Source organism: Fukomys damarensis, unplaced genomic scaffold (assembly GCF_012274545.1).
Source record: "Fukomys damarensis isolate Sample0158 unplaced genomic scaffold, DMR_v1.0_HiC HiC_scaffold_33, whole genome shotgun sequence".
In the NCBI taxonomy this organism is placed as follows: domain Eukaryota; kingdom Metazoa; phylum Chordata; class Mammalia; order Rodentia; family Bathyergidae; genus Fukomys; species Fukomys damarensis.
The window spans coordinates 12,562,517-12,570,943 of NW_022900945.1; the positions used below are offsets into that span (position 1 = coordinate 12,562,517).

The 8,427-nt window shown below is 39.4% G+C and overlaps 1 protein-coding gene and 1 long non-coding RNA gene across 2 annotated transcripts in view; both read left to right on the forward strand.

Moving 5' to 3' along the window:
• Gipc2 (GIPC PDZ domain containing family member 2) overlaps positions 1-8,427 on the forward strand; it is a 183,475-nt gene that overhangs the window by 117,081 nt on the left and 57,967 nt on the right. The gene's annotated exons all lie outside the window — the stretch shown is intronic.
• Positions 1-8,427, forward strand: part of LOC104848959 — a 31,268-nt gene that overhangs the window by 8,424 nt on the left and 14,417 nt on the right. The window contains exon 2 of the long non-coding RNA XR_776612.2: positions 1,322-1,407. This is a non-coding gene — a long non-coding RNA (uncharacterized LOC104848959). The remainder of the gene's footprint in view (positions 1-1,321; positions 1,408-8,427) is intronic.

Consider the following 8,427-nt stretch of genomic DNA (forward strand, 5'->3'; position numbering starts at 1 on the left):
GAGACAGGCTCTCACTATGTAGTTGAGACTGGACTGGAACTCACTGTGTAGCCCAGGCTGGTCTCAAACTCACAACAATCCTCCTGCCTCAGCCTCCCAAGTGCTGGGATTACATGGTGTGCCACCATGCCCAGTTTAAGATGTCTTTTTGGTGAGACCTATGATCTTAACACACATAGTGAGATAAGGACTGTCCAAAGCAGGGGACAAGGTCTGAGACCACTGTACAGAGCAAGGACTACTTATCCTATTAAAAATTTAGAGCAAGGTAGCTCACTGGTCCAGCAAAGCTGGGAATAGCATCCTGATTTTTCACTTCTGTGAGGGTGCCAAATTAAAAAATTAATATATACCGTGATAGAGAAATTGAATTCCAGCGGAGAGAAATAAGAGTGTTCTCCAAAGATGACCAGAGGTTATGTGTGATCCCACAGAAATAACCCTGCTGAGTATAAAAAAATTACAGAGAACATGGTTAAACAAAATCACCATGAGGAATCAGAAGATACACCAAGAGAATCAAATCCACAAGAACTGGAGATAATAGAACAATCTGAAACAGATATTATAATTAGTATATTTATTATTTTGGGCTGGGGATTTAGCTCAGTGTTTCCGGTGCCTACCTCACAAGTGCAAGGCCCTGAGTTTGATCCTTGGTACCCCCCCAAAAAAAAGCAAGTATATTTAATATTTTTAAGGATTTAAAGCAAGAAACAAAAGCCCAAAAGAGAAGAAAGAAAGTATGAAAAATGAATCGGGTAATTGAAAAAGAACTAAGCAGAACCTCTGGAAATAGGATACAGAGACAGCAGAATCAAAATTCAATAATTAGTTTCAATGGCAAATTAGAAATAGTCAAGCAGAACATTAGTGAACTGGAACATTTGATTTCAGAAAATTATTCACAATATAGTATAAAGAGAAGAGATATAGTATAAAGAGAAGAGAGTACAAAGAAAGAAGAAAAAGAGAAAGAAAGAAAGAAAAAAAAAGAGGGCACTTCAGGGCCTGTCTCTGCAGTCACCAGTAGACAACATGGGCAGCAGCGTGCAGATCGAAGCTGTAGTCCACTGAGATTCTGGCTTGTTTCTGGCTGAAAGGCCTGAGTTGAGCTCCCTGATCTCCTGAAGCATTGAACTCTGCAAGGTTCTCCTGAAGGTTCGAGCCACCCTTCCCTCAAAGCAAGTCTGGGTTCCTGTAGGGGTTGCTGATCCCACCAACTCACCGACTGCTATAGTCCTCAGACTTTCTTTCCTGTCCCAGTGGGCTTCAATTTTTGTCAACAAGTCTCAGAAGGCTCTCTCATTTCTGTTCACAGCTGCTCTATCTTCTTGAATTCATAACAATGGCCTTTATGGTCCCTGATGCCTCTACCACCCTATGTGGATCCCTGCAAGGTCCCAGGTGAGTCTAGCTAGGGCAGGCCTCCTCAGAGCATGGTCCAGTGCAGGGGCCTACAAATTTTTCAAGAAGGTGATTTGGAAAAAGAGAGACTCAAACATGTATAGTCATTAAGTTTTCTGAAACGGTTGCAGGATTAATTTTAAAAGTAAGACAAATCTCAGCTTCAGAGCATGTAAAGAACCACTTAAGATGTCTCATGGGCATTAAAGTCAGTTATGTTATCAGAATGATTAAGGTTTTATCCATAAAGTAATTTATGTTGGTAGGAAAAATGAATTGCAGTGAGGTTTGATTGCAATGAAATCTACCTTAATTAAAACTCACTGAGAGCTACAGAGAGGGATGGTTTGTTTAGAATTAATCACACTGTAATGAAGTACGTTTGGTGGAGGACTCACTTGGTAAAGGACACAAGGATATTATAGATTTTGAATCATTGAGCAAATAGTTTTTGAGCTCTTGCAAACTGCTACACACACAAGTAGTGATGAATGAGATAATAAAGTTCCTAGCCTCCTGTGCAGGAGGGAGTAAGGCAAACACATTCAGGACTATCTTTGTAAAGAAAAGCAAATGCTTTGAAGGCAGGGAAGGTGCAATAATAGAGAACCACATGGGAGGCTGGCTTCCCATTTCATGGCTGGGGCAGGTCTCTTCAGGAGAGTCATACATTTAGGCTGGAACCTGAAGGATGAGGAGGCAGCCAGTCCAAGGGTGTCAGTGACCCTGGAGCACAGGGAAAGCAGGGTTTGGCATGGGGAAGAGCAGGTGTGTTTGGTGAACCGAGAAAAGGTCAGTGTGGCTGGAATGTTTGAGTGAGTGGACTTTTTTTTTAAAATGTCTGGCAATAAATCAAGGCAGTCAGATGGTTTAGGAGAAGAATTGGAGGACAAGAGGTAAATCATAGTTAACTTAAAGCTCAATTCAAGAGCCCAGACTTATATATTAAAATGCTGGCTCTTTGTTCGACATTGTTTTTCCTCCCCCTGTAAATTTTGCCTACACTCTTATCTGCCATTGGATCAGGGAAACAGTTAAATACTTTCTCTGGGTAAGCATTAGAAGATTATCAGAAAGTGAAAATGCTTTCTCTGGTTAATCTTGTTCAGTCATCTGATCATGGGAGAACATTTTGTGTCGCACAGTAATTTGCATGCTAGTCACTTCTGGCTTGGATTATTTTATATTCACAACAGCTAATGAGATAGTTTGTGTGCTTGAAAGAGCAAGGTGGGAAAATCTGTTACAATTTTATAATTGACTCTTGGTTCTTTTGTAGGTCTTTTTATTTAAGTAGTGTTATTTAAAAATTATATATCACAGATTTTTATTTATGAAGACCTGTCTGATTTTTCTAATTATTTTGAATCTTTAATTTAAAAATGCTGTGTGGGAAGAGGATCTGGGGATGAGGGGAGAAAGGAGGGTGGGGAGAAGGGGAAATAAAAATAATTAAGATTCAATAAATATGTGATATATAACAATTCCCCAAAATGAATTTTATTATCATGTATGGAAAATACAGAGCCTGCCAAAAAATGTATGCACACTTCAGGAAAAGTAAAATAGTATGATTTTTTTTTTCAGCAGATGGTGTTACTCTTCTGCATCCTAGAGGATGTACCACTAGGCTTCTGGCCCTTAGAGAAGAAATTGAAAATGCATGTGCTGCAATCTGTCTCTCGTTCTCCTTTTTTTTGGCACTAGGGATCGAACTTGGTACCTTGCACTTGCTATGCAGGTGGTGGAACCACTGAGCTAAATTCCTGGCCCAGGTGCAGCAATCTCAGTTTGTCATACTCATAAACATGTGGAAGCTCATGGCCACCATGGCAAACACCTCTTGTAATTGTAGAGACCAGAGGCAGCTTATATTAATCTCATGATATCTCAATAACTTTAGTATTAAAATATTTATATAGGTTTTTCTTTTCCTGAAGTGTGAATACACTTTTTTGGTGGAGTATGTGTACTAAAGAAAAAGAAAGAAAAAAATAAAATGTTGCACAATCGTTCAAGCCAAGCTATTATATTTTGTATTACTCTGCCTGTCTTTACTGTCATCAAATTCATTTGACCAAAGGATTATTTTTCTTAATTTCCAACGCTTACCCTTTGTTTAGTTTTGGTGTGTTTTCTTCTGATGAGGTAGTTTTCATTATTTCCAGAACATTCATTAGGCATACATGGTAGAGCCCACTTAGAGACCACTATGGTGTGGCTCAGTGGAAATAGCTTTTGGACACACAGGTATGAGAATTCCAACCCCAGTGGTTATTCAAACATAAGATCTTTGGTTAGTTACATAAATTTCAAATCTTAGTTTTGTTACCTGTAAAATGGTGATGAAAATATCTCCCTTGTAGGGCTGGCAGGATTAAATAATTCTATTTACCTATCATCTGTCTGTCTGTCTGTCTGTCTGTCATCTATCATCTATCATCTACCTATAGCACAGTATAGTGGCTACTATTTAGTGAATGCTCAGCTGTGAGTGTGGTCTTTGCAGACCAAGTAGGACTTAGAATTGTATTTAAAATAAGAGAAATAGATTTACACTGGTTCTTCTATGTTATTTTACTGTGTTGCTTTGTGTCCAAGGACATTCATTTCTCCCTTGGGCTAGAAGTAAAGGCTTCTGAAAAGAACAAGTTTGATAGTGGCCAGCAGGAAGAAGCAGAAAGCCACAATCCTTTATCAGAAGGCTCTGCAGCTGGATTGGACTGCTAAGGGAATTCCAGAAAAGCATTTAAACTAAAGGCCACCAATTTTGGAGGAGAAACTGTAGTTGGGTGCTAAAAAGCACAGCACGGTGATATAGATTAAAAAAAAAAAACCCAGGTTATTTATTTAAAAATATTGATTGAGAAATTTTTAAGGGTCAGGTAATGTACTAAACACTGGGTTCACCAAAGTGGGGAGCTGGGCCCCAGGAACTTATGATGTAGAGAGGGAGCCCCCTAATGATGACTCACAGTGTTCCAGGTGCTTTTATCATGGAGCTAAGCCAGGGAAGAGAGCAGCTACCTGAGTATGTGAAGGACAGAGTCCAAGAAAGCCACACTTGAGCCAAGAATGAAATGACAATTTTAGCAATCAGTGAACAGGAAGGTAAACTGTGGATCAAATGGTTAAGAATGGCTTCTGAATGACTCTTGCTTCTGGTCCTCAAAGAGGGAAAAGACCAAAGCAGGCAAGGCAATGAGGCCTCTCTGGAGGACCTTGCGTTGCTCAGAGAGCAGAGTTGCTGCTTGATCCATCAGGAATGAAACCTTGACCTGGCCCTCATTGACTTAAAACATTGTTTAAATGATGCCAATGACGTGAAATAGTTAATCTGCAAACATCTACTGGGTGGAGCTGAAAGCAGGATAAGATTTGCCTACAGAGAAATAAAAATTTCTGCCATGTTATGGGATGGAAGAAATGGCAATGAACTACTTTCTTTTTTACTCTAGAAATTCTCATGGACTGATGTGTTTGGGAACATTTTTGACACTTGGCTAAGTATTCTAAAACTTAACTGGAAGTCTCCTCCCAGTTGGCAGTGGTGGGGAGCCTTGAGGTATAGGAAATTCATTTATTCTGTTCTCCTTTCTCAGCAATGTTTGGCTGTGCAGATGTGGCACACAAATGCTCTCCAGCTGTGGATGTGCAAGAAGGCATATAATCCACCTGTGGGATATGGAGGCTCTGTCATAAGTTTAGTTCTGGGTTTTTTCATTCTATTCAACTTTTCTTTAAAATGCATTCTAAGGAAACTCATTTTTGTGATCATCTGGGGAAAGGTGCAGCTGAGAAGGTAATGGTATTTACTAGGAACCAGAGGTAGTTCCCATTTTCTTTGGAGCTAAGGCTTGACAGGTTGATTTCCTAGTAAGAGCTCACTTGGCAATGAACAGTAACACTAACTTGGTTTATATTGTGATTTCAGAATTATGACATTCCATACTTTTTCTTTGCCTTCTTTCCTTTCCCTACCCTTCCCACTTCCCCTACTCCTTTTGCCTTTTTTCTTCCTATTTTACATTATCAATTATACAATTTGAACCTTATTTACACTTTTAGTGTAAAGAAAAAAGAGAAAAGGAAAAAATGGAAACAAAGTTTTTATAAATAGGGAAGGGTGGAGGGGGTGAAGAGAGGACAGGGCTATGGGAAAAAATAAGAACCAAGATATATCATGTAAAGGTACCAGATACCAATGATGAATGTAATTGTACTGTATTCCTAAAAAAGTACCAATAAATTTAATGAAAAATAAAAAAAGAATTACCACATTCCAAAATTTTCTCAAGTATCATAATTCTGGGAAAGTGAGGATTTGCATAGGAAATAGTTTTATTTCTTGCTATAATTTATTCCTACCTACAGTTCTGATAGCTTCCTATTCCTGCATTTTATAGATATCACCAGTTAAGTCAGTAAAAAATCTGCAAATTATAAAGTAATGCAGAAGGTATTCACAAATTAAAGTAAAATTTGTAAACATAAAAAGCGAAGGGCTTTAAAAGTCACCATTTGTTGTATAGAGAAGTCTATTTTCTGGCTTATTGTTTTAAGGCATTGAGTTTTGGGGTGATTTGTTTTATAAAAGATAATGGAAACAAGGGATTAAGTAGCGCCTGGTTCATGATGGATAGCTGTTTCTTGGTCAACCATTTCATCTCAGCTGAGCCTGATAACATGCTGGAAGCGGTTTCTTTAAAGGTGAAATTTAGAAGCTATCACAAGAGGAGGACCTTTGGTGTCTGTGCTGTGATTCTCTTATGGTGGCTTTCCAATCTTCATGCCCACCTCCTTATTTACTGCAGACACTTGGAGTTTTCTTGTATTTAGTGGTCTTGAGGAGCTCATGGCATGTGGAGTTCATCCAAGCTAGGTCTTCTGCAGAGATTTTCCCAGCTCTGGCCCCAACCCTACCAGCTGCCTTAAGAATATTAGTCAGAGCCACACCTTCTTGTAGCCTGGGCCCCGATCCACCACAGAAAGGAGAGCCACGCCTTCTCCTGCCTGGAGCTGCCATTGCTCCAGCACCAGGAAGGTAGCCGCATGCCCCTGAACCCCCATAACTCCCTTTGCCCCCCACCCCCGTGCACTCTCAGACCTCCTGATTGTGCTAGTCTTTGGACCCACTCTGCAGAGGCAGAGGTTGTCATAAAGGGTATTTTTCTGAGTTCCCAACTTTGAACGTCTTTAAAGAAAGGGCGGGGGAAACCTGTAGTAGAGCAGTGTGGAGTTCAACCATTCAGAAGGTAGGGGAACTCAATCTGGGCCTTGCAGTCCGAGGTCAGTCTGTGTCATGGGGTTCAGCCATCAGCTAACTGAGATCAGGGGTCTTGCGTCCTAGCTCTGTCTGAGCCATTAAATGGTAAATATACTATATGGAAAAGTTTGTTCACTGCAGACATGTTCTGGACTGCTTCTTTATTTTAATTTAATTCAAATGGTTTAAGGGTGATAGATTAGTGCTACCACAGGTGGTCAGTTTCCAAGTTGTGCTTGATCACAGTGTGTTGCTGATGGTATCAGTTGGGATAAAGGATTGTGGTTGATTTGATGAGCTGTTTTCTCTGATGTTATGAAGATGAGGATGTCTGTGGGTCATTAGAGACACAGAAGTTAGGGTGCAACTATATCAGGAAGATTTGGGTGATAATCCAGAGATTAAACCAAGGACAGTCTGACAACAAAAATTAAAATGAGAAAACACTTAAGCAAGACACAAAGACAGACTTCCAGTTCACCAATGGCAAACAGTAGGGCAAATGAAGATGAAGAGGCCAATAGTGAACTACCAGGACACCCTGAACTCAAAGCACAGGAAGTAACAAAACAGATCAGTCAGGCTCTAGAAAAATTCAAAACAGAAATAATTTCCCAGATAACCATAGAGATAGTGAGCAAAATGGAAGTCGTGATTCGAGACTCTAGAGCAGAAACTGACAAAAAAATAGATGAGCTCAGGACCACGATAGAAGCCATGAAGGCCCAGCCTAAGAAAGAAATAGAAGAAATAAACACTCAACATAGGAAAGAAATGGAATCCATAAAACAGATTCAAACAGATATCCAGGAGATTAAACATTCCATCGAAAGTGTACACAACAGAATAAAAGAATGTGAAGATAGATTCTCAGATATAGAAGATAAGATTGCAGTCAGTGACCATGAAAAGAGAGGTCTCTTAAAAACAGTAGGGGATCATGAGAAATTGATCCAACAACTCCTAGATGATGCAAAGAAGAATAACATAAGACTGATAGGAATCCATGAAGTAGCAGGAGAAAATACAAACGACTTAAAAAAGCTGTTCACAGAATTAATGACAGAAAACTTCCCAGAGGGGCAGAATTTGACATTCAGATAAGTGAGGCATATAGGACGCCAACTAGCCACAATCAAAAAAATCTACACCTAGACATATAATAATCAAGATCCCAGAAACCCAACAGAAGAACAAAATACTAAAAGCAGTAAGAGAAAAGAAAAATCACATGCAAAGGAAAGCCCATCAGAATCACAGCAGACTTTTCAATACAAACCCTTAGGACAAGGAGAGCCTGGAGTGAGATATTTCAAGTACTAAAAGAGAACAACCTCCAGCCTAGACTGATGTATCCAGCAAAACTCTCTTTCAAAATGGAGGGGGAAATAATATACTTCCATGACAAAGAACACCTGAGAAACTACATGAATACCAAACCAGCACTACAAGCAATTCTAAACAAGATCCTAGAAAAAGACAATGAAGGCAACAACACCATGAGGCCCAACAGAGCAAATCAAATAGGCAAGGCAAGAAACTAAAGGTGAAAAAGTAAAAAGAGTCAACAAAAGGCCAATAACATGTCAATAATAAGTCAGTACATATCAGTTATAACCATAATGGTCATTGGCCTCAACTCACCAATCAAGAGAAATAGACTGGCAAAATGGAATAAGAAGTAAAATCCAACAGTATGTTGTATATAAGAAACACACCTAGTGCAAAAAGAAGCCCATAGACTGAAAGTGAAA